Source organism: Chiloscyllium plagiosum, unplaced genomic scaffold (assembly GCF_037043375.1).
Source record: "Chiloscyllium plagiosum isolate Xiang-an unplaced genomic scaffold, Cpla_swu_hap1 HiC_scaffold_10, whole genome shotgun sequence".
NCBI classification, from domain to species: Eukaryota; Metazoa; Chordata; class Chondrichthyes; order Orectolobiformes; family Hemiscylliidae; genus Chiloscyllium; species Chiloscyllium plagiosum.
In genome coordinates this window covers 49,568,903-49,594,853 of record NW_028270148.1, presented here as the reverse complement: position 1 = coordinate 49,594,853, position 25,951 = coordinate 49,568,903, and the positions used below count along the sequence as shown (strand labels likewise).

At 39.9% G+C, this 25,951-nt stretch overlaps 1 pseudogene; it reads right to left on the bottom strand.

Moving 5' to 3' along the window:
• Nucleotides 1-11,560: 11,560 nt before the first annotated feature.
• LOC148148956 (usherin-like) overlaps nucleotides 11,561-25,951 on the bottom strand; it is a 75,471-nt pseudogene continuing 61,080 nt past the window's right edge.

Genomic DNA, 25,951 nt, shown 5'->3' with positions numbered 1-25,951 from the left:
AGTACAGGTCAGGGACCCATCACTGTGGCACAACTGAAGATGAAGCATAATTCCTCAAATGTGGAAAATCTATACGGCCAGTTTATGGAGAGGAAAGATTTTGAAGTAACAATATTGTGGTGATAAAAGTGGAAAAGAGAAGAAAGAAAATAATTGGCATTTTTATAGAGCCTGGTACTATCAAAGTGCTTTACAACCAGTGAGGTGCTTTCGAAGAATGATCGCTTTTATAATGCAGGAAAGGCAGCAACTAAAAAGTGTACAGCAAGCCCTCAAACAGCAATGTGATAATGACCAAATATTCTGTTTTTTTATTGCTGGTGTTGAGTGAATGATAAATATTGAGAGAGTAGTTGGAAAATAAGGATAAGGTGGTCATTGGTAGAGTACATGGTAGTGTAATAGGAAGAGGAAAAGTGAACAGCAGCCTGAGAACAGAGAAGAGATAGGAAGGCACAACAAACAGCCTATCCTACCCCAGGAAATACAAGCACTACAATGGCCAACTGAAGGAGGAGTAGTCCTTGAAAAGTCTTCAAATAACCATATAGGTTTTGATTAAAATCATGTGGATCCTTCAAAATTAGTTTCTTTTTGCTTTTTGCACATGCTTTGTTTATCTCACAATGAAAGAATTACAAGGAAATGACTTTTATTAAATTGTGTAGTGGCAGGGCTGTATGTGCTTAATATGATGTAAAAGCAGAGCATTTAGAATTATATAATATGATCAAGCTAAGTCAGCACAGCCTCCTGAAAGGAAACTCATCCCCTATAAATTTATTACAGTTCTTTGAGGAAGTAACAAATAGGATAGATAAAGGGGAAATCAGACATGATCACATTGAATGACTTGAGGGGCTGAATGGCCTCTTCCTGCTTCTCTGTTCCTATGTTGTGGATGTGATATATTTGGATTTCCAGAAAGCATTTGACAAGGTAATGAAAATTAGGACACAATGGTAAGATTCCATGGTGCTGAAGGTAGTTTATTATATATTAGGATAAACAACTGGTGAACTAACAAAGACAGAGAGTTGAGATAAAGGGGTCATTTTCAGGATGGCAATCTGTGTTAAGTGTAGTGCTGCAGGGATCAATGCTGGGGCAACAATTATTTACAATGAATTTGTGACTTGGATGAGGAAAGTGAATGTACTAAAGCCAGGTTTGTAGATGCCACAAAAATTGTGGGAAGGCAAGTGGTAAGATGAGCTGAAAATGTGTTGCTGGAAAAGCGCAGCAGGTTAGGCAGCATCCAGGGAACAGGAGAATCGACGTTTCGGGCATAAGCCCTTCTTCAGCCCTTCTTATGCCCGAAACATCGATTCTCCTGTTCCCTGGATGCTGCCTGACCTGCTGCGCTTTTCCAGCAACACATTTTCAGCTCTGATCTCCAGCATCTGCAGACCTCACTTTCTCCTCAAGTGGTAAGATGACACAGGGTCTACAGAGGGATATGGCAGTTTAGGTGAGTGGACAAAAACTAACCTGATAGAATATAATGTGGGAAGGTGTAAGTTTATGCATTTTGGCAGGAATAGTTGAGATCTTAAATATTATTTAAATGCCAAAAGACCACAGTACATGTCTTTCTATAAACTGCTCTCCCCTTGAGTAATGTGAGGATGAGCTGATGATGTTGAACACATACTGCTCAGCAAATGCCTTCCATTCTCTTGATGTGAATTGCTTTGCATTTTATAACATATATTACTCTTTCACAAATCACATGCTCACTGAATCAAACTCATAATATTAAGGTAACTTGTATCTCTCAGTTCTTTCACCTTTTGGATAAAATGACACTTTGAATAGAAGTCTGCAATAACAGGATACTATTCTTGATTGCGTGTGACTGAATTGTTCCTATGGAATGCCTTGATCTTAATGGCACTTTAGAAGCTATTATTTCTTCCTTCTGTTGTGTATTTCTGCACTTCTGGCATACATTGCATGTAGATACTATTATTTCAGCATTTTTTATGGAGAAGATTTTGCAGTAAAGAACTGATTTGGCTTTGAGTTAACAATTCTCTGTTCCCATGTAGACTTCATATTTGTTTTAGAGGAATGCTTCCTGCAACATTTTGGGAATGATTATTCTCATTCTGACTGGTACCTTCCAGTGAGATTTTATCTCTGATAGACCAGTATGGCCATATTGCTTGTTGTGTTGATGTATCTTGTCAGGCCATCTCTGGATCACTTGCTGAGAGAGCATCTGTAACTCTTCATCTTGGTTGGTCTAATATATGTCATCTGATTCTATTTTGGTAGTATTATACAGTACATGATGGATCTTTCCATCTTGATCTTTTACCTTATGATTTACTGAGACCAGTTGCAGATCTTTGCAGCTGTGCAACCCCAGGAAAGCAAGACCATCGGTTTCAATGGCATAGGATATTCAGTTTGCTTCTTTTCCTTTCTGTGCCTCATTGATTTGATTTGTTCCTACCTGTCAAATCTTGGTTCTACCAAGATATTGCTTGGTTTCAGAACAGCTTTCTCTGCATAACCAATTTCTTTCATATTTTCAGGAACAATCTGTCAGTATTGTTTGAACAGAGTGATGCTACTCTGTGTTCTGATCTCAATCTTTTCCCCTCAACTCCCTTTTCACCCTCTTCTATTTCAGTTCAGCATGATTCACTCCAGTTCTTCTTTCTTTCACATTAATTTGGATAAACATTTCTCCTGAAGTTTCATTGCATGTTTTTATTGCATCTCTCCATGTGATTGGCAGAGTAATAGACTGATCCATTGTTAATCAGCACATGATGGCAGTGTGACAATTAATCCAGGGAAAATATTCAGAAAACAGTTCACTGCCATAACTTTATGAATAACATAATTGACCCTTAACTGCCCTCTGGGCTATTAGGGGTGGGCAATAAGTGCTGCCTAGCCGGCAACTTTTCCATCCTGCAAATGAATAAAACAAATTCTACCTCTTGCACAAAGACCAGAGATACAACAGTTACCTTAATATTATGGTCGCAGACAAATAGACTTTGAGGAAATGGAAGTCTTTCCTGCTGATAAATTTGAAGAGGCAGTCACTGGGCACACTGGTGGATACATGGGTGCAATTGGTGAGGCCCAGCAAGTACATGAGGCCCAGCAAGTACATGAGGCAAACCAGTGATGCCAGTGAAACCCATTGCCCTCTGTCCCTGTGATATCTCATCAACCTGGAATTCAATGTATTGCTCAAGTACGGAATATAGGGTATCAGTAACCTGTGAGCTACAAAGCTGTGTAACCATTTGCAAATGTCATTGAGGGCTATAGCTGATCCTTGAAAGGAGTCAGAAGTGAAGAAATTCAAAGCCACGTGATCTTGGTAGGAAGAGTAGAAAAACTGGATATCCTTTAAATGGTGAGAAAAAAAAAAATCATGTTGGTGTTCTCAGGGATTTGGGTGTGCTTGTGAAACAAATACAGAAAGTAAGCATGAGGATACAGCAAACAATTAAAAAAGCAAATGATATGTTGGTCTTTGTGCAAGAGGTAGAGTTTGTTTCATTCATTTGCAGGATGAAAAGGTTGCTGACTAGGCAGCATTTATTGCCCATCCCTAATAACCCAGAGGGCAGTTAAGGGTCAACCACATCAAGAAGAATGCAAGAAATGCAAACGTTTAAGAATTAAGAAGTCAACTTGCAATGTACAAGTATTTGCTGAGACCACACCAAGAGTACAGAATACAGCTTTCATCTCTCTACGTAATGAGGGATATATTAAAGGAGATGCAACAAGTGTCCACTACATTGACTCTTCGGTTGATAGTATTGTCCTCATTGCACAGAATGGACCTATACTCTCCAGAGTTCAGAAGAATGATGTGATCTCATTAAAATATTCTGCACCTGACATTGCAGATGCAGATGTTTCCTTATTTTGAAGAGTCTAAAACTAAACTCTTCACAAGTTCTTACAATTTCATTGCTGGATATTAAATCAAAATTCATAATGGGCATTTTTTGCATGTTTCTAAAATAATAGGAAATTATTTTGAAACAACAAATTCTTTCAGTTCCATACTGAAAATTAAGTCTTCCTAATTTTTCACAACTTCAATACATCCTAATTCTAATTTAGTTGTGAAAGGAAATATTTACTAACATATAGTATATAAAAATTAATTTAATGGTTGTGATAATTTTTCACTGAATTTCTGAACACCACTTTCTCTACATATATTACAGTGATAATATATTGCCACCAGCAAGGAGCTGATACAAAATTTTTTTAAATTTATATATTGTCAATTTGGTGATAAAAACACAGGCAATGTACCTACTGACAAGGGGGAGAGGTGTTTCTGAGGTCCCATTATTCCTTGTATTCTTGACACACATGATGATGAATTTGAATATGGCATTAAGGTCTTGAAATTCTGACCTTTCCCACAAATCTGAAATGCTCCATTTCATTATGTGCCACGGTGTCCTGCCACCACAGCTGTACTATTAAAATGTTACAAGTTTAAAGTATGCTTACAGTAACAGACTCCTGTGCAACATACAGTTCATCCTACCTCAGTACATTTATATTCATCATGCAGCGAGGTCGCACTCAATGATTTTTCAGTGTGAAAACACTTCACAATAGACTGTAGGTGCTGGTTATTCACCCTGTGTACAGCTTCACCAGCAGCTCCAAACAAGTGAACTGACCTTGCCAGAAGACATCACATCAGCTCATTCCCCTAATTATCTTGTGCTCTGAGCATGTCACCTATGGAGTGCCAAATGTTGTTAATGTAAGACTGCTGACTGATCATTGTGCGCTGGGCAGTTCTGTAGCACAGAGAAAAGGGTGGATAGGATGGCAGCAATGAAAATATGAGATGAGAACCAATAAAAAGGAAAATATGTATTTATGTAGCCCCCATCACAACTTTGGCACATCCCAAACCACCTGACAGCTTATAAAGTACTTTTAAATGTAATTGTTGCTATAAGCTGGAGTGTGTGTGTGTGTTTTTAGTGGTGGCTAGGAGGAGACATGGACAGCAACAATGGAGGCACACAGGTATATTACTGTTCAGATGCATAAATGACATTAGAGGAAAGCTACCAAATTTTCTTGAAGCCTGCTGTGACGCTAGTACACAGATTCCCATTACTCAGTGAAATTACTGCCTGGCATTATGTCTTGAGTACCCAATGGAGTAAGATGATGAACGTCAAACATTTGTATCCGAAATAGGGAGTGCCCATCATCATTTGTACAGGTAAGGATTTGAAAATCTATACATTTGTCTGAATGAATAGCTGGGGCAGAATAAAACAATATCAAGTTAACTGGAAACACTTTGTGACATGCATACTCAGGATAACTATCAGTTGAGGAAACTAATCTCAGCGGCTTTGTCATTAGGTCTGCCATATTTTCCTGTAGTGAAAATTAGGGCTGTGATTTTCCCATTTGAAGTTAAAGAATGCTAACAAGTGAGTACATTGGCATCATTTTTGCCATTGCCCAGGGCTAGTTATCCACATAATTCACACCTCATTATATATGTAAGCAAGATGTTAGGTGTATTACTTGGCAAATCACATAGTTAGCAAAAAGAAGTGTTCATCGCTACTGGGACTTCTGATTTCTAAGGCTTCGATTCAATATTCAAAGTCCAACTAATCATCAGTTCAAGCACTGCAAACTAGGAACTTCCAGAATTGGTGCTGGGTCCTCTACTTTTTGTCATTTATATAAATGATTGGATGCGAGCATAAGAGGTACAGTTAGTAGGTTTACAGATGATATCAAAATTGGAGGTGTAGTAGACAGCGAAGAGGGTTACCTCAGATTACAACAGGTTCTGGACCAGATGGGCCAATGGGCTGAGACGTGGCAGATGGAGTTTAATTCAGATAAATGCGAAGTGCTGCATTTTGGGAAAGCCAATCTTAGCAGGACTTATACACTTAATGGTAAGGTCCTAGGGAGTATTGATGAACAAAGAGACATTGGAGTGCAGGTTCACAGCTCCTTGAAAGTGGAGTCACAGGTAAATAGGATAGTGAAGAAGGCATTTGGTATGCTTTCCTTTATTGGTCAGAGCATTGAGTACAGGAATTGGGAGGTCATGTTGTGGATGTATAGGACATTAGTTAGGCCACTGTTGGAATATTGCATGCAATTCTGGTCTCCTTCCTATCAGAAAGGTGTTGTGAAGCTTGAAAGGGTTCAGAAAAGATTTACAAGGATGTTGCCAGGGTTGGAGGATTTGAGCTATATGGAGAGGCTTAACAGGCTGGGGCTGTTTTCCCTGGAGCATTGGAGGCTGAGGGGTGACCTTATAGAGGTTTACAAAATTATGAGGGGCATGGATAGGGTAAGTAGGCAAAGTCTTTTTCCTTGGTTCAGGGGTCCAGAACTAGAGGGCATAGGTTTAGGGTGAGAGGGGAAAGATATAAAAGAGACCTAAGGGGCAACTTTTTCACGCAGCGGGTGATACGCGTATGGAATGAGCTGCCAGAGGAAGTGGTGGAGGCTGGTACAATTGCAACATTTAAGAGGCATTTGGATGGGTATATGAATAGGAAGGGTTTGGAGGGATATGGGCCGGGTGCTGGCAGGTGGGACTAGATTGGGTTGGGATATCTGGTCGGCACGGACAGGTTGGACCGAAGGGTCTGTTTCCACGCTGTACATCTCTATGACTCTATGACTCTACTCACCTCTACTATCCCAATGCATGGCACAAAGAAAAATGAACTAGTTCCTCGCTTCATGGAGAAAGATCTCAAGGTGCTAGTGAATTGGGTGATGGACTGAATGTCAGTCTTCTTACTGGCTGACTACAACAACAGACAATGCCAACAATTGCATCCAACCTGGGCAGACATTGTTGCACAGGTCAGTGCTCTCTCTGCCATTAAAAATAATGGCCAGCATTACAAGAAGAGGGTCAATGATATCCTGCATTCTGTAAAAATATTTGGCACTATATCCTCTTTGCTACCTTATTTTAACTCTGCCACTGCACACATATCTCACAAAGGTACAACTCTCAGCATCACAATTCAATAATCTGCAGTGTGCTATGGTCCTCTTCAATTACCAACAACACTTATTCGTTTCTGCACAAGATTTTTCTGCATCTATCTTTCCCAACTAATTTCTTCACTAATATAGACACAAGCAGCACCCAGGACACATCTGCAAGTAAGAGGCTGTAGCATGCATCCCCTCAGCTCCCCATCTCAGAGGAAGAAGCCCTGTTTTTGCTAGAATTTAGAAAGATGAAAGGAGATCTAATTGATGCGAAAGGGAATGGACAAAGGAGACATAGAGATGTTTTCCCTTGTGCAACTATCTCAAAAGAAAGAGGTCCTAGGTTGAGGCTAAAGGGTGGCAATTTTAAAACAGAGGTGAGGAGGAATCACATCTCTCAAAGGGTTGTGAATCTATGGAATTCACTATCATAGAGTGTGGTGATTGCTGAATAAAGTTAGGTAGGAGATATTTATTTTTATTTATTTAGATCTTTACTTAGTAATAGGTTAAAGCAGGGGATAGACAGATCTTTATTTAGTGAAGAGTTAGGGAAGGTGGGCAGGAAAGTCGAGTTGAGGCCAAGATGAGATCAGCCATGATTTTATGAAGTGACTGACTCGACTTGAGGGGCTGAATTGCCTGCTCCTGCTCCTAGTTCTTAAGGATCCTCAGAGAATGCACCAACAACGTGTTCAACTGCACTGACTCAAAGACTTTCACATTTCTGTCTAGATAAGACTTATGGGCATAATCTGGTTGGCACACATTGATGCAACTCTGCAGCTTAGTGAAAAATGAAATGTCCAAGTTTTCTGGCACTCAGAAGACTGCTGGGAGACCAGTGTTCCCTCTAATTTTCTCACTGGTGGTGTGGAGCTCTGAGCAATATCTGGAACTGGAAGTCAATGGCATAGCCAATTGCCATTGCAACCTAGAGGGACCATTGCTGGAGCCTAGGCAGCTTAGCCACAGGCAAAAGATGTGTTCTTGTTCTTGCCATAAAGACTTACTCAACCAGCAGAGACAGGCACAGGGACATCGGGCAGGAGTATCAGGGACACTTGGGAGGCTGGAGTGAAAGATGCAGGAATCCTTAAACATTCTCAGTGACATGGTGGTTCCAGCACATATTTGCTGGGCTGTCACCAAGGAAGCAGTGTCGGCTGCCTTGGAGATCCAGGTTCAGCAGAATATCCAGTGGCTCCTGGACATGCAGACACACCTGCATTCCATTGCTCCAGGCAAGGATTCTCAGAAACAATGACAAGGCAAGAGGGGAATGAGGCACTTTCAGCTCAATCCAGGTGTCCCTTCCTCTCAGAGAGACAGGCAACCGGCATCTGGGCAGGACACTCTCGGCTGGATGGGGCCTTCTGGGTCCAAATGCACCAGGGGGGTGATTACCAAATCTTAGAAGTCAATCACGGAGCAAGTCCTCTGCACACCCCACTGTTGGGCCTGTGCCTAGCTGTAATGGAGGGAGAAGAGGGAAAAACATACTGAGGCACATTTTTGCTACAGTGTTACATTATTGTAAATAATCCATAGCTTGCCTCAATATATTTTAACTTGCACTGCTTTAATGCCTGCTGTAATATCAGTTTTCAATGTGGAACATGTTTAAGTCATACTCATGTGAGAGATTATGAGCTTTTCATGTATTGCAAGGAGTAAGCATTGTCATCAATTTGCATTGCGCATCTCTCGGTGAGCATCTGAATCTTTGAATGCAGATAACCTTAGACATTGCATATCCTTGAACATTAGCTTTAAAGGAGTCCAGCCAAGCCATTGTACATTAATATGGAGGACACTGGAGCTAATGGCAAAGTCCAGGGAATAACCCAGTGCCTGGACTGCACACCGTTTTCACCATTTCCGCACACCGTTTTCACCATTTCCACCCACCTTTATGGGTGAGGATATGGAATCAGTGATGATTCTACTCATCTCAGTGGGAAGGCTGTTCCCAGGTGTGAGCTTTTCAAGGGAGTGTTCTACACAATGTACAATGGGAAGCTGCTATGTCAGTTGTCTCTCATTATCCACCAGTCTTCAGAGAAAAGTTACACAAAATTCTGCCTCTCCCAGGTTAAATGCTATCATAAAGGGTGTTCAAATGTATCAAGGCAATTGAACAGTCTCTGTGTACTCTAAACCATTGACAGGATGCTGATGAAGGAAGAGTCTGAAGGAGCTTTCACAGAATTCATGCCAAACTGGTGGATATAATGAGGAACCAGACTATATATGACACATTCAGAGCTTTCAACAAAGCTTTCAGAGCCACATAAATGTAGTGCTATGTGATGTAATTGCACGCTCACATATGCTTTTCCCCTAACAGTTATCTTAGGGATAGTTATACATCACAATTTCAATCTTTGTTCAACTAAAGATATCACTTACATGTTAACATGTAAAATGTATCCTGTAACCAGCAAGTCCAACAAGTTAGACATGTTCTTTACACTAAACAGATGAGCTACTTAGATGTGCAAACAATGAACAAAATGTCAACCTCATTCTTGCATCCTGAAAGTGGGTGACAATAAGGTTGTATCTGACTTCTTGGGCTCGCTGAAACATTGCGCTGTCTTTCTCATGTGGACACCACTCATGGTCAACCTCCTGATACTCAGCTTCATCCCCACCCTCAAAGGATTGCTCTCATTCCTCCATTTGTCATCACCCAAGATGTCACCCTTTTGTCTAAAGTTAAAAATCACACAACACCAGGTTATTGCTCAATAGGTTTGTTTGGAAGCACTAGGTTGCAGACCCTTTTCTCTGCTCAAGTTGTGAAGCTCACAGCATACTACAATAATGCAGGACATGTCATCAGGGCTACATGAAAAACCTTGCTGGAGAGGCCTAGTTATTGTCAGGAGCCTGATAACCTGTTGCACTGTAGCCCCAGTATACCTTCATTCTTTGCCTCTCTGTGCATTTCCTACAGGTATCATGAACACATTTGGAGGAGTTGCCCCTTATTTTCTATCAGCCATCCCAGGGATCTTGGTAAGCGGCAGGAACCCCAGTACTCCAGTTCATTACCAGCATTGGCAGCCCCTGGGGTATCTGGCACAGATCACCAAAATGTTGCTTCATTGGTGACAAATCAGTCGAAGATTAAGGGAGTGTAATTTTCTTTCTGTTTATAAACACTGCTGTTTGGTCATAGGGCAGTCACATAACAACATGGCTGCAATTGATAGCCCCCTGCTTCTCTGATGCCAAATTGCATGCATTATGTTCCAAGAAAAGTGTATTCTTTAACCAAGGCCTGCATAGCCATTCCACAAGTTGCTAATGAGACAAGGTACTGCCTGTTTTGTCAATCAGCTTTTTGAACCATTGAGTTTATAGATTGTGAAGAGGAAGATTGAAAGTGTGATATTAATACACCACAATTGACTACTAATGTGATGCAATTGCATGGAGGTATGTTTCTCATCACCTGACAGCAGGATTATGAACTCACCACTGAAAGCTTGAGGATATAATCACATGAGTTTTTCTTAAGGTTGACAATGCGATCTTTTATAAAACTGCCCAATTAAGTCATCATGCTCAGAATTATTCTCTGAACTCAGAGGGAAAATTTCACTGAAAGATGGTGGTGAGAGTATCTAACATGTTAGCTATCATGTTTATTGTACAAGCATCTTCTCAGGAGAACACCTTTCTGGGCCAGTGGCAATAATTCTTTTCAATATCTGCAACCTGACTTATAGCTTCACAGCTGTATCTTCAATGGTAAATTCTTCACTGCCTCAAAATTATCCAGGCCCTAACCACTTATTCTCTGTTGTGAGAATGCCAATGTTAGAATATTTGATGTCGCTTGTAAAAATCAGCAGCAGTTGTGGAATTGCTGAGACAGTTTCACAGAGCTGCAAACTATCCAGAGGGGAGCTTGAAACTAATAGGAAAAACATGCAAACTCTAAATATCTGGAGTAAATTGTATTTCAAAGCAGTTAACACTGCAACAGTGCAATCCGCTGTTTTTCCCCATTTTACACAAACTAGAATTCCCAAGGTACATTTCTAAATTAAGTAGTTGACGGTGCATAGAATGAATCCTCAGACAACAAATGTTTGTTGTGGTGGATTGTGTATCAGTAAATGCCTAGTTAGCTTGTTTTGTATGTGTATCTCTTGCTTGAACCTCTGTTCTGAGAAAAACATCTCATTCGAAAAACAATTATTATTAGATGAAATACTCAAAACTCTGCTGCTATCATTATTGTTTCATAGATTATATTCTTCACAAAATGTCACTGTGAATGTTTATAATTTGTTGAAAACACTTTCAGAATTGCTAGAAATTTTATATAATCCAGAACTGTGTGCACTTAACTCCTCTTGTTTGCATAGATTCATGTACAGGTATTATTTTTTTCTTATTTAACAATATAATACCATTTTGTCTCCACCTGCTTTTTATTAAATGAATGCTTTAATGAAGTCAACAGTGGTTGGTACTGGTTGGACCTTGATAACAAACATTACATGGATTTTGAAGGTTTATTACCACACACCTACAGTATGATGTTGACCTGTTGACATGAAAGATTGCCTCTTAAAAATGTGTAAGGTGGAGAAAACATGAAAGCTTGAAGATCAATTGTGGCGAGATCACGGCAGATCATCGTGCAGTTGACAGTCAGTTCATTGGTCTGAGCAAGTGGTTGCCAATTTACAATGATATCACTAGAAGGCAATACACATAGTTTTGGAGGAGCCATTCCAGAAAAACCTGAAGGATTAGTCCTAGCTTTGGAAGGAGGGCTGATGGAGTTTCCTTGGTTATTATTGGCAGCAACTGTATAACTGTACTCCACAGCTGGTGTCAGAGTGAAGTCATGATACCGAGTTTCTAGGCTTGTATGAATGAGCAGCCCATCCTGCCTGAGTTCATAAACTCTGATCTGCCCATTAGGATTGGTTGGTTTCTTCCATATAAGTTGTAGCTTGGGTTTTATATTAGATGAAGGTGTGTCCAGTGTCCAATTATTTATAAATGAGCTGGAGATACCACCATTAGTGAAGGCAATTAAGATAAAAAAAAGTACTGCATATATGGTTTTAGACCATAAACTACAATAGTTAGCCCCTGCCCAGAACAGGTCAGATTCATTATTAATAAGTAATCCGTATTCAGAAATACTTCCAGTTTGTATTATTGGTGCTATTCCTGAAGCATTGATTTATGTTGCAGTAATAGTCTGAAGTATTGGAGAGCTCACAAAAGCTGGAGCAGTTTCAAGTGTTGGTGTTTTAGTTGTTTTACTGGTACAGCAGCCTCCTGCTCTACCAGCAATCACTGGATAGCTGTAAACAGTGTTTGTAAGCAGGCCTTCATCTATATAATTACACATTACAGTATGAAAACTGAAACAAAAAGGAAGTTCATTCCTTTGTAGTCTATAGGACTGAAGAACACTATTGATCTTTTCTGGAGGAGACCAGGAGATTACTAGCTTATGTGGATTATCTGGTACATGTTGAACCTCAGGAGCAGGAAGGCCAATAGGTGCATCCTGACTGGTTTTCACAACCACCCACAGACTGCCTGCATGTCCAACAGAATTCCAACTAGGTACTTTGTACTCATACCTTGTATGTAGTATTAAATTGTTATCAATAAATACATATTCATTTTTGTCAGTCTCATAGTCTCTGAATATAATCTCTTTTTCTATCAGCTCAAAGATTGTCTATTAACTTTATGAAACACATCATATTGTATTATTTTTTCCATTTGCACTAAGTGGTTCAATCCAGTGCATTCACTGTGTTGCATTCACTGACTGACTCTCTAAAGGGCGGCACGTTGGCTCAGTGGTTAGTACTGTTGACTCACAGTGCTAGGGACCCAAGTTTGATTCCATTCTCAGTTAACCTTCTGTGTAGACTTTGCATGTTCTCCCTGTGTTTGCATGGGTTTCTTCCGGGTGCTCTGGTTTCCTCCCACAATACAAAGACGTGCAAGTTAGATGAATTGACTGTACTAAATTGCCCATAATGTTCAGGGATGTGTAGGTTAGGTGCATTAGTCGGGGATAAATGTAGAATAATAGGGTAGGGTAATGGATCTGGAGGGGTTACACTTCGGAGTGTCAGTGTGGACTTGTTGGGCCAAATGGCCTGTTTCCACACTGTAGGTGCAGGCTGAGATGTTGGCAATGCTTTGTCTGTCCTTACTTCTTGTGGTGGAAGATGCTTACACCCTGCCTTGGTATAAGCTTCAAGATTGAGTGTATAGACTGTGTAAGGCTCTAGGCATCAACATAAGAACTGACAGAACAAACCCACTATACTCCAAATTGCCATCACTATAAATATTGTATGTCTGTGAAACAAATTAATTGTGGCAATATTAGTTACAAACTTAGAATCTTGTTTCTGTGTAGAACAAAACAAAAACAAATCTTATGGGATACAGATTTTACTGCTTTTCTTGGTATTAACATTATTACTTTCCACTCCGACTCTTTAACAAGGAAAAAGGCAATACAAAATTTCAATCTCATAACTTGTTAAAAACTGATGTGGTTGAACCATCAATAAGAATTGAGTTTGACTGGCAGCTAGGAATAGGATTCTAAAAGGGTGTCTGTGTGAGATCCCAGCAAACGTTTACTATTACTCAACCCTCAGGAAGAAGAGGGTCAAACTGACCCTTAGCAACGGTACAAATACAAATGGGTAGTCTGTTTAACCCATCACCCAATTTCCTTTTCTAATAACAACTTATCAATTCTTAATTAATAGTCCTGCATTACTTCTGCAAACCAATTTCCCTGTGTCTTCTTCCAAAATCATATACTCGTGCTTTTAAAAATCATTAATGCCATACAAGTTGAATAATTGATGAATGGGAAAACATGTAGTTGAAAAAAAACAGGTTGCAAATTGTGGAAATCTGAAACAAATTCAGAAACTGTGGAGGGACTCAGCAACTAAGACAGCAACTGTGGAATAATGAATGTGTTAACATTCTGGATTATCAAAAGAGATTTGATAAAATAGTAACTCATCTGATCTTCCCATGACCTGCCATGCTGGGTGTGTCCAATAATGTCTGCTTATCAAAGATTGTAAAATGTTGTTTGAAAAATAAAACTAATTCCTTTCAGTCCACCTGAAATATTTTAGATTCTATCAAATTTGAGATATACTTAATTGTAGCTATCACAGCAATGATAAGAACATACATTTATACAGCATATTTATTGTGATAAATTGTCTGAAAAATTTTCACAAGGACTTGATCCAACAAAATTTGACACTGAGCAACTTAAGAAGATATTGGAGAACATGACTTGAAGCTTGATGAAATAGGCAAGTTTTAAAGAGTAACATAAAGAAGAATTTCATGGTAGAAATTCAAAGAGGTTAAAGGCAGAATTTTCAGAATTTAGGGCATTGACAGATTGCGGTAAGGCAACAATGGTTGAATGATTGAAATTGCGGATGTTCAAAAGGCCAGAATTAGTGAGTAGTGTGGAAATCTCAGACGTTTATGGGCTGGAGGAAATAGCAGAAATAGTGAGGGGTGGCATCATGGAAGATTGGAACACATGAATATGAATTTTGAAATCGTAACACAGATTTGTCAAAATGAATCACATTTAACACTATTGGACCAACTTGGTGTTCCCAACAGAAACTGGTGCTCACATGGTTCACAACATGGGAAAATATTGACTCAAGGGCTACTTAAAAAAAAATCCAAGTCTGTTTGCTGGCCATTTCCCATGATGCTTATCCAGTGGTCATACACTTTCAACTACAATGTTAACTTCATTATTGACCAATAGTTTACTTAAGCTTTAAGAGCTTGATATTTACAGGAAGGTGGTGGTAGTGGAGGCATTACCGGCCTAGAAACCTAGAAGTAGTAGAAAGGTGAAAGATGTGCTGAATTGAACAACAAAATATCATTTTAACATGTTTTTCATTTCCTGCCAGTCTGCAGGTAGGACCCAAGAGGAAGAGATTGTCAAGGAGAGGTTGGCTGATTACATGGGAGACCCATTTGTAGTGGGATCTGACGATCACTTGAGGCTAAATACCAGGTTGCAAGGCAGTGAAACATCACAATGATTTGGGGGTGAAGAGACTGCTTTCTGATTGTGCAAGGACCCAGTTAAAGGTGGGAGCATTTAGCCAATTGCAAGGATGTGGCGCCACAAATTTTACTTACCACATATCAGCTCAGTCTTGAAAGTTGCTACATTACCTGAGAAGTTGCACACAGAACAGAACACCTTGGATGTTATGATTTCATTAATAAAACAGCTGTTGATGGTTGAATCTAAGACATGGCCCTGAGGAATTTAGCAGTGTCTGAAGGTGCTGACATGATTGAACTGGAACAACTAATTATGCCTGCCGGTAGCGACTTTTTTCTTAATTTCAACAGACCTTAATTCTACTTGTTACCAACTCAGTTGCTACCTTAGCAACAAGGTTGATATACTCACTTTACCTTGGCTACTTTGCTCATGTTTGGACCAAGGCTATTTTGAAATTTGGGACAGTGTAGGCCTACCAGAACCCAAATTGAACATCAGTGAGCAGTCTTTTTGTAATAAGTGCAATGTAACTCTCACCTCTCTTTATCATTGTACTGTTTCAAACACCAGAAAATTAGGCCCAGAGACTTTAAATCCACACACTTGCTAAAATCTGCAGAATATAGCCTCATTAACACATTCTAAATACCAAATCTTTCAAGAGCAGATTGTTTGCCTGCTCCATTTAAGCCAGAAGGAAGATTGTTGCTTGACTGAGCTGTGGCTCCATTAGTAGTATTCTTGCCTCTTAGTCAGCAAGGCTGTGGGTTCAAGGACTACTCCAGATATTTTGGCATAAAGCCCGAGGCTGTTGTCCCAGTGAAGTAATGATGGAGGTGCCCTCTTGTGGTGCAGTGGTAAAATCTCTACCTCTAGACTGGGCAGCCTGGAGTCAAGTCCCACCTACTCCATAGGTGTGTAATAACATTTCTGAACATGTAGATTAAAAAAAAAGGTTCAACCAAAAAAAAACAAGTTTTTTTTGTGGGTTGGTGTTAGGTTTCTCAGGTGGAAGTGAGGACTGCAGATGCTGGAGATCAGAGTCAAGATTAGAGTAGTACTGGAAAAACACAGCAGGTCAGGCAATATCCGCGGAGCAGGAAAATCGATGTTTCAGGCAAAAGCCCTTCATCAGGAATGTGGCAGGAAGCCTCTGGGGTGGAGCGACAAATGGAAAGGGGATGGGGCTGGGGAGAAGGTAGCTTAGGGCTTTTGTCCGAAACATCGAATTTCCTGTTGCTCAGATGCTGCCTGACCTGCTGTGGATTTCCAGCACCACTCTAATCCAGACTCTGATCTCTCCAGCATCTGCAGTCCTCACTTCTGCCGAGTTGATTTTAACCTTACTGCGAATCCTCTTGCAAGGATGCCTACGCTGAAGAGATTCTTCTCCTCCTCTCTCTATAAAGATCTCAGTGAGTCTCTCTCTCACTGCAACTCTCAGGTCATCTCCTCTGCCCTGAAGCTCTTCAACCATGTCCTGAAACAGACTCACTACCATAGCCACATCTGCTTCCTCAGTGCTTGACATGCATGTCCTGGGCCTCCTTCACTGCCACTCCCTCACCAACCGACGCCTGGAGGAAGAACGCCTCATCTTCCGCCTCAGAACACTTCAACCCCAGGGCATCAATGTGGATTTCACCAGTTTCCTCATTTTTCCTTCTCCCACCTTACCCCAGTTCCAACCTGCCAGCTCGTGATCTGTCCTACTTGCCAATCTTCTTTCCCATCTATCTGCTCCATCCTCCTCTCCGATCTATCACCTTCATCCCCACTCCGTCCACTTATTGCACTCTTAGCTACCTTCTCCCTAGCCTCACCTCGGAGGCTCCCTGCCTCGTTCCTGATGAAGGGCTTTTGCCCGAAACGTCGATTTTTCTGCTCCTTGGATGCTGCCTGACCTGCTGTGCTTTTCCAGCACCATTCTAATCTTGGTTAGGATTCTCAATTTTAAGTATTTAATCCCCCAACCACCTCTGCTAGGAAATTATGCAAACCAATATGTACACTGTGAATATTTACATAAAGATTATGCTCCAATCACAATTTATTTAACTATGATTGAAGTTTAACTCGGCTCTCTCTGCAGATAATTTTATAACTGACCACAGCCTAGATCATATCACTGTTTAACTGGATAATATGTGCATATATGTTTCTTCAGCGTGCAGAGGCTTTTGTTCACTTAAACACAAGTGCATGTTTACAGATATTGTCATCTCTCTGCGCCAGGGAGAGACAATTGGTTACGTATGGCTTGAGGAGAACCACTCCGCAGGCATGGGGTAAGGTGAAGAGGTAGACCTTCATGAACTAGCATATTAAATGGACATGGTTTGCTTTATTCTGCATCGCACTCTGGTCACCTAGCCAACCAAGCTAACCAACTGACAGACTGATTGGATAATGCCTTGTTAAGCTGTTGACAGAGGAATGCTAAATGAAAGCAATCACCTATTAAAAATGCCAACAGCTCTTTCTTGGCTTGTATTTATAAAAATAATGCTATTCTGAATCAAAGTGATTGAATATCATAACTAAATTGGCATTAATATTCCTAAATGCATAATTAAATGAATCATCAGTGAACAGAGAAACAAGCTACAAATTATATCCATAAAAATCTAGAAATGAGGAGCAGATGCGGGTGATTCAGCAACCTCAGTTTCCCACTCCACCAAGTCTGCTCTGCCACTCAATAACACTACTTTATCTTCATCGTATATTTGATACATTTCCAGCCAAATGACCAACTGAGGCATTCCAGAACAAGTAAAGACATGGGAAAACTGCAAGGGTTTGGCACTCAGTACAGACATTGTGCCGAATGGCCTCTTTCTGCACTGTAACATGTTTGTGATTCAGTGAAATATGAACACTGGCATTTAATTATGCTTGTTCTCTTTGTTGGAGTTGATTTATCTGATTGCCCTCAAACATGCATTCTATGTCATTGGTCCAACGACATTGTGTACTGATTCACTGTGTACTGGATTTAAAGCGCACCTGCACCAAATCTTTAAATTACTCATACTACCTCAAAATCAACTTTAGGAGTTTTAAAAATGTCTCACAATGTTTGTCAATCCTTAATTTCTCAAATGAATTGTAAACGAAAATTCTAACCCAATCTCATCTTCAATTTTCTGTTGCGCATTACATAAGCATGACATCACATGCTCAGCAGCAGGAAGCCTTTACTGAGCTAACCTTATTTATACCTTACAGAACAGGGATGGTAGCAGAGAATCTGTACAACCTTTTGAATCTCTGGTGCCTATGAGTTGTTCCTTGGACAAGTGACGGTAAGATACTTGCTCTCTTGGTGGGGAGGGTGTCCCCCTCAACTGTTCTCCTTTTCCCCTCCTTGCATCTGCTGCTCCATGACCTGGTCAGGTTGCTAACTAAGAGGTATTGTGACATCTACCCCAAAACCTGGGGAAGGTATTCAAGTAACCCACCAACTGTAACTACCAACTACCAAATTCTCAGCATAGTGCTTCCTCAAACACAGTCACATGATTGGTTTTGGTCTGATAAATCCCCGTGTGGATCAGTGCTCATTTGCATGTATTAACGCCAGAATTACCAGAGTTATCCAAGTAATGTTTAAAGTGATCAAAGGAATCATATCTGATTTAATGAACTATTTGCAGTTTTACTGTACTGGCCAAGTGTACTTGGACACACATAGCTTAATCTTTGAGACATATGCTAATGGAATGATCAACCAGATAAAATTCAGTCCAAGATAGCGCAATGGTAGAAGCACTATACCTGCAACTTATTTAGTAGCTTCTAAATAGCATTGGCTCAGAATAAGTTCTTGGTGTAGTACGACTTAGCTCAAGTGAACGGTGTCCAGATCTGTTGCCTGATCCTGCTTGGTTAACTAAGGGGAATAGGCATTTAATCAGCTGGGAAGAGGCTGTGTGACATTAGCTTAGGCCTGGCTGGAGATGCCAGCCACCCTTTCTACTATTGAGCATTATGTGGCCTTCACTGGAAGTGACCAGCAGGAAAAGAAGCCTACCAGAATTGTTTTTTGAGAAAATTTGACAATATTTAACAGTTTTCATTTAATTTTAAAAGCAAAGATTTACCTATCACATGATCTAATTTGATGTAGTTTGCATTAGAGAATGCTGCAAAAGGCAGTTAGAGTCACCTAGAGGAACAGACAAGGTGGGCACTAGATGAGCAATCAACAGCACTGAAAAGAGCAGGCAGGAAAAGGACTATGTGGCAAGTAGGCAGTTAGAGACAGAATTATATTCATTATTGCTGATTGGAATCAGTTCTTGCTCTACAACTGAGAAAGGAATCTGGTAAGTTTCTATTAAGAGGTTTTAAGATCTTTTCGACTCTTAACTTTCAATACAGTATACAAATTCTTCTTCAGAAGAAAAGTCACATTGGATTCAACATAGTAGCTTTGTTCCTCTCTCCACAGAGGTCTGCTGAGTTTCTCTAGCAATTTCTGTATTATTCTTTCAGATCTCCAGTATCTACTTTGCTTCATTTTAGAGCTTTTCTTTCTGAAATCTTCCTCACTGACTGTCAGATTCTCTCTGATCTTTCAATCCCTGGGATTTTCCCACATATCTCTGACTGCCTCCAATCAGTTCTCCTGAACTCTTTCACTCCCCTGCCCAGATCTCTTCCCCTCGAACTGTCTACTCTCTCGGCAGTGAAGGAGCAAGAGGTTGATGTGGAACAGGAAGCACTCAAGAAGGTGAGTTGACGTATATACTTGTTAGCTTTGCATGATTAATTCAACAATATCATAAAAAAGGAGTGCGAGTAACGCAAGTCTGAACTCAACAACACCATCACCGATATTTTCTAATGAACCTGTTATTACGCATCTTTAGGGCAGTTGGGATTTAAATCTATGTATCCCGGCTCAGAGGTAAGAACACTACCACTGTACCCCAAGGGCCCTAACAATACCATCACCAATTGCTGTCCAAAGTCAATAGTCGAGGCAAGGTCCAGCATGGTTAGAGTCAAATAATGGGAGACATGTAGCTAATTAAGAACCAGAGGGAATCTGAGTTCAAATATTTTCATGGTTCTCATCATTTTTATGATCTTCATTGTTCTGATGGTTATTATTTTTACACATCAGTTTATTTATACCTTTTATTTTATTTTCTAAATAGTTTTGACAGTTATTGTTTTCATTGTTTCTATCTTTATAGTTTTTGTGCCATATAGAATAGACAGACTTTTTTGCATTAAGTGAAAAGATTAATAAATTCGGATTTACTTACCATTAATTTTCTTGCTGTGCTTTTTAAATGATTTTTTTAATGCATGGTTTGTTGATTGCATTCAATATTATTTGGTGCTTTTGGGAGCTTCTACGAAATCTGTGAGCTGCATTGTGAACTTTTGCTGCCTTATTTGAAAGATCTGGATCTGATTGTTGAGAATATTGTTGAGAATCTCGATGCTTTGATACCAACGAGAGTCTACTCGAGGCCTCAGGTGCCCAGTCAGCACTTAGATATCCATACGTGCCATCATTCATTCCAAACAAGAGCATTGCACGGTTGTTCTGTTTTTAAGAGCATCAAAAGAAAAGAATGATCTCAAACTTTTCTGGTAGAGAAATGTGCTGGCCTGTATAGCCATCACACATTTAATCGTCCAGTGCTTCAAGGGAGATGAAATTAGTATCCAAAGTACTTTATCTCTGGGGAACAATTGCATATAGAACTATGAAATCTATTTTCCTTTCCACCTTGTGGTCAGGACAATGGCCGATTTTCAATATATTACAACAGTAAGTTAATTAAGCATTCAGTATAAACTGAATGTCAGTACAGTTGAACAAATTATAAAAGGGTTTTCCTTTATGAATTGGAGATTCCAAGGTTGAATTTTTATGAAGGTTCTACCAAGTACCTGTGGTAACCTTCATGGTAGATCTACAGAATTCCTGAAAGCATAGCATGAACATCATTTAAACCAATTTCCATGAACCTTCTGCCAGAATTATGGTAACCCAACAGAAAATGAAAACATGAATGGCAAACTTTTTTTTTAAAAACATCCTAGCTATTTTCTTTGAATACCTTTTTAGAACTTATGTTTAGACTTTTCATTATACAGCACAAATAGTAGTTAACTCCAAAATTTCAGGAGTCTCACTTCTCTGGAGAAAGGTGAAATAATGGAAATCAATATCATTCAAAGAGAGAATGTAGAACCAGTTCCAATTTGCAGGGATAAGGCTATTTCAGCACTTGGATTTGGCAGCTTATTTCTGTAAGGACATGTAAAGGAGGGGAGAGAGAATAATTTTGTCTAAGAGACCAAAAATAGCCAAAGAGACACCATATTAAAAGTATTTTATTTTCTTAAAGTTTTCTTTTAAGGAAAGATAATTAATTCCAGATAGGTATGTAAATTCCAACACATAGGAAGGAGAGTGGGTGATAGGCAAGCCCTGTGTGTCCCTCATCCATACTGAATCTGACCTGGCCCAGAATTTGTACTCTTCATTTTCAGTCATCGAACCTTTGGCTGTGTAATTCTAGATTACTAATCTAGTCTATATTTCCTAGTTCGTTGTTAAAATTACTCTTTCCTGCAAAAATACATGGGTAATTTTATCTCACTACATTTTATCTTTCAGATAAAACTGCCAGAAAAGTATTCTCAACTCCCTGACAGGCCTGATCTATTCAATGTGGTTGTATGTCAAGGAGTAGCTTTTCTTCTACTTCTTCACCTATGTCGAAATAATCTTTGGCAAAGAGATAGCATTGAGTGGAGAGTATCAATGGCCCCCAAAACAGCCCGCCCAACTTTTTATGCACATAAATGGATGAAAGGAACAATCAGCTATGTTCCATATCAAACAAGTAATCTTCCCTGTCTGATTTTTTCCTTACTTTCTGCTGAACTGATTATTTAAATTATCAAATTCAAGGGGAAAATCTGTTCTGAAAAGCCTGTTCTTTTTCTTTACAGATGCTAATTGACTTGGTATAATGATTTTAGAACTTTACATTTTTGTTAAATTCATGGTGAAGTTCAGCAAGCATTAAATCACTGAGTCTCAAAATGTTGGAGCAGTTACTTTTTACTGAAAAATGTTCACATTCAGATATGCAAATATGCAAACATATGGGGATGTCAGTAGTGCACTGCCAATTTTGCTATATTGTATGGTTTATATATTTGCTTTAAATTAATTGTTAGTATATGTTCTTGCTACTCCCCCCTCCAACTCTAAGGTACTTTTTCCTGAGATGCTTTCACAATTTAACTCCATTAAGAAAAGTGTTTTAATTGCTAATTTCAGTCCCCAAACAGCATGTCAGCTATTTTAATTTAACTGCATATTTTTTACCAACATTCATTTCCATGGTGTTGCTTGAAGTTAAAATAAAATTGAAAAATGCATTGTTTTAATAATTGTCTGCAAGATCAAAAAAATGCATGTGAACATCCAAATCTCAAGAGGAATCTGCTAGCTGTGTTTTAAGTTGTCTTATCTTGATTACTCTGTTTGGATCAGTGGATTCTGACCACATCAGTAACAGTGCATAGTCATTTGCTCTATGTGCATACTGAGTCTACTAGATGATGCTTCTTGGTTAAGTATAGACGTCCATGGATTTGCTACTTTATTAACATTATTTTTGAAAATTATAAATGGTGAATGACTTTAATCCAAAAATGTGAGCTTGGCTGCTGTTACCTTACAAGAAAAACACATTTGCTGTTATAAGTCAGTGACATTCAAACCAGCAAACAATATCTTAGCAAAACCATATCTTAGTATTATTATCACAATTTCACATAAATGCAAATCATATAAAAAATAATTTTGCAGTTTATTTTGGGAATTTTTTGATTTTATGGTGTAATCATCTCCATAATCTGGTGTTATGACATTCACCTTCAATTTCAGCTTGTAATGTGATGGAGGGGATGTTTGCTTAATTTTTAAAGCTGCAAGCTTATAAAAAGTAGAAATAAGCAAATGAAGCAAACCTTCTTGGAATTATGCCATGTTCTTCGTGACCTGCAACACATTATCAATGAGGATGAGCACCTCACCAAGACCTTGCCCACACCTCCACTACTTGCCTTTAAACAACCGCCAAACCTCAAATAGATCGTTGTTCGTAGCAAACTGCTCGGCTCTCAGGACAACTCCATACAACCCTGTCACGGTGGACGCTGCAAGACGTGTCAGATTGTGGACATAGATACCACTATTACGCGTGGGAACCTTGTACATGGCAGGTACTCATGTGACTCAGCCAATGTTGTCTATCTTATACGTTGCAGGCAAGGATGCCCGGAGGCATGGTACATTGGGGAAACCGAGCAAAGGCTACGACAATGGATGAATGGGCACCACACAACAATCAACAGACAGGAGGGTTCCCTCCCAGTTGGGAAACACTTCAGTGGTCCAGGACATTTAGCCTCGGACCTTCGGGTGACCATCCTCCAAGGTGGACTTCGAGACAGACAGCAGAGGAAAGTGGCCGAGCAGAGGCTGATAGCTAAGTTCGGTACCCAGAGGGAGGGCCTCAACCGGGACCTTGGGTTCATGTCATATTACAGGCGACCACCATTGCACTACACACACATACACACACACACACAGGTATTCCTACACACACACACCCTCACATACACACGGACACAGGTACACACAGACGTGCACACAGACACCCACACACACCCTTATAGACACACAGACTCCCACACTCACACATGCACCCCCTCACAGACTTAAAACACTCTGCACTCACTACACACATACATACACACACTTTCTCACACTCACAATCCCCACCCCAGACAGACACACACACACAGACAGACAAAGACCCACATGCACACATATATTTTGTGGGGTGAATTTGTACTTGCAGAGTTACATTGCACTTTGCTCAAAAACTACATACATTAATGTAGAACTCTGAGCTCAAAACTGCATGAATTTATGTAAAACTCTGTTATCTCACTTTTTAGATTAGAATCAATCTAATCATCAGGTCATAGACAGAGAACACAGGGGGCTAACACCTTCAACATATTGTCTAGCTATTAACATTGTTAACAGCTAACCCGAGAATGCAACTTTAAAAAAAAGATTTTGTGATTTACACATGAAAGAAGTGAAACTATCACTGTATTCTAACAGATGAAAGGCTTAACAGACAATCAATTTTTCAATGTATAATTTCAGTTACATCACACTGCAAATTTTTGCTATAAATTCTGTGTTATGATCAAGCCCTGCACTATCACCTGATGAAGGAGCGTCGCTCCGAAAGCTAGTGTGCTTCCAATTAAACCTGTTGGACTATAACCTGGTGTTGTGTGATTTTTAACTTTGTACACCCCAGTCCAACACCGGCATCTCCAATTCTTGGAATGGGTTTGTTATCATACCTTTATGACCAGCTAGGAGTCTTCATTTGGAAAGCATTGCATTTCATAGAGGTTGGAATTTCTAATTACAGGGATGTTTCACACACAGAGGAACCCAAGAAATTTTCTTACTAGAAACAACTTGCCATTCTCTTGAAGGCACAAGGGACTGAATCAATAAGCAGCTGTGAAGCATGAAAAGCAGGGACAAAATTTTATAGCCCCCTGCTGGCTGGTTTGGAGGTACGATGTCCCATAAGTTCCTCAGATGGGTTTCCTGCTGTCCAGTCCTGTCCAGAAATTTGAGGATTCTGCAAGGCTTGGCTTGAGAGACAATTATTGGCTATCGAAGGGTTGCTTATCACCCAGCCTCAATTGTGGGACTGGAGGAGTTCAGGGATGATTGAGGTTTTGGGTTGTTTGGCAGGTCACTCTCCCTGGCAGGTCACCCTCCTTGGATAGCTGGAATATCATCCATATTGTGCCTTGGATTCAGAATCCAGTACCTGCTTGTATTTTTAGAAATGGCCATTGTTCATCATGGCACTGCTGGCACAACAGAGCTGCCAGTCTGTTCAGAAAAAGAGCCACCAGACTAGAAACACTAACTCGGACTTTTCTCCACAGATGTTATCAGACCTTTTAAGTTTCTCCAGCAATTTCTGTTTGTGTCAGCTAAGCATGTTGGCTAGTGGCTCTCTGGGGCAAAACTTCCACGTGAGTGTGAGGCAATCATCCTGCCTCCAGCCAACTGTGTTCCTCAGAGTTTTAAATAGCAGTGAGGCAATTGGGATGCATTCTTCTCTAAATATTTGAGTGATGAGATGGGAAACGTCCCCACCATACCTAAAATTCTGCCTCAGAAACATTGTTTTTGTGCTAAGCCAATACAGAATCACCTAAAACTGTGGTGAAGAAATGGCAACTGGGCAAGGGAGAAGATCATGAGTCATAGTTGTCTGATAGAAATAACTCCAGGAACCGATTCTGGGAATCTGATGTGAAAATAAAATTTGGCGGAAATGCCAATGGTGCAGACTGCATCTGTGAAGAAAGGGTGAGAGGGAATACTTCAAGACTGCAAAATTCAGATACTTGGTGCTTGTTTTCTGGGTACCACAAGTGTCTGAACAATAGTTAGTCCCTGTTGGAAGTATGACAGGTAGAATATGTCATTACTTAGTATACCGCATGGACTTGAAGTTTTCACTGTCTTTTGAGAGCTCAAGTCAAAAGTTAAAGCCACATTTTAATCACAAGTTGCTGCAATGTGCACTCTACCGGCACGAAGTGTTTATCAACTACTCTCTGGTTTGTTGTTGAGCAATTTTTATTGCCTATTGCAATAATTGTACAATACTGTTCAGTGTCATATCTACCTAAGGTATTAAGTTCTGGCCTGAACCTCAGTGAAGAAAGATAGGCTGCATTTTT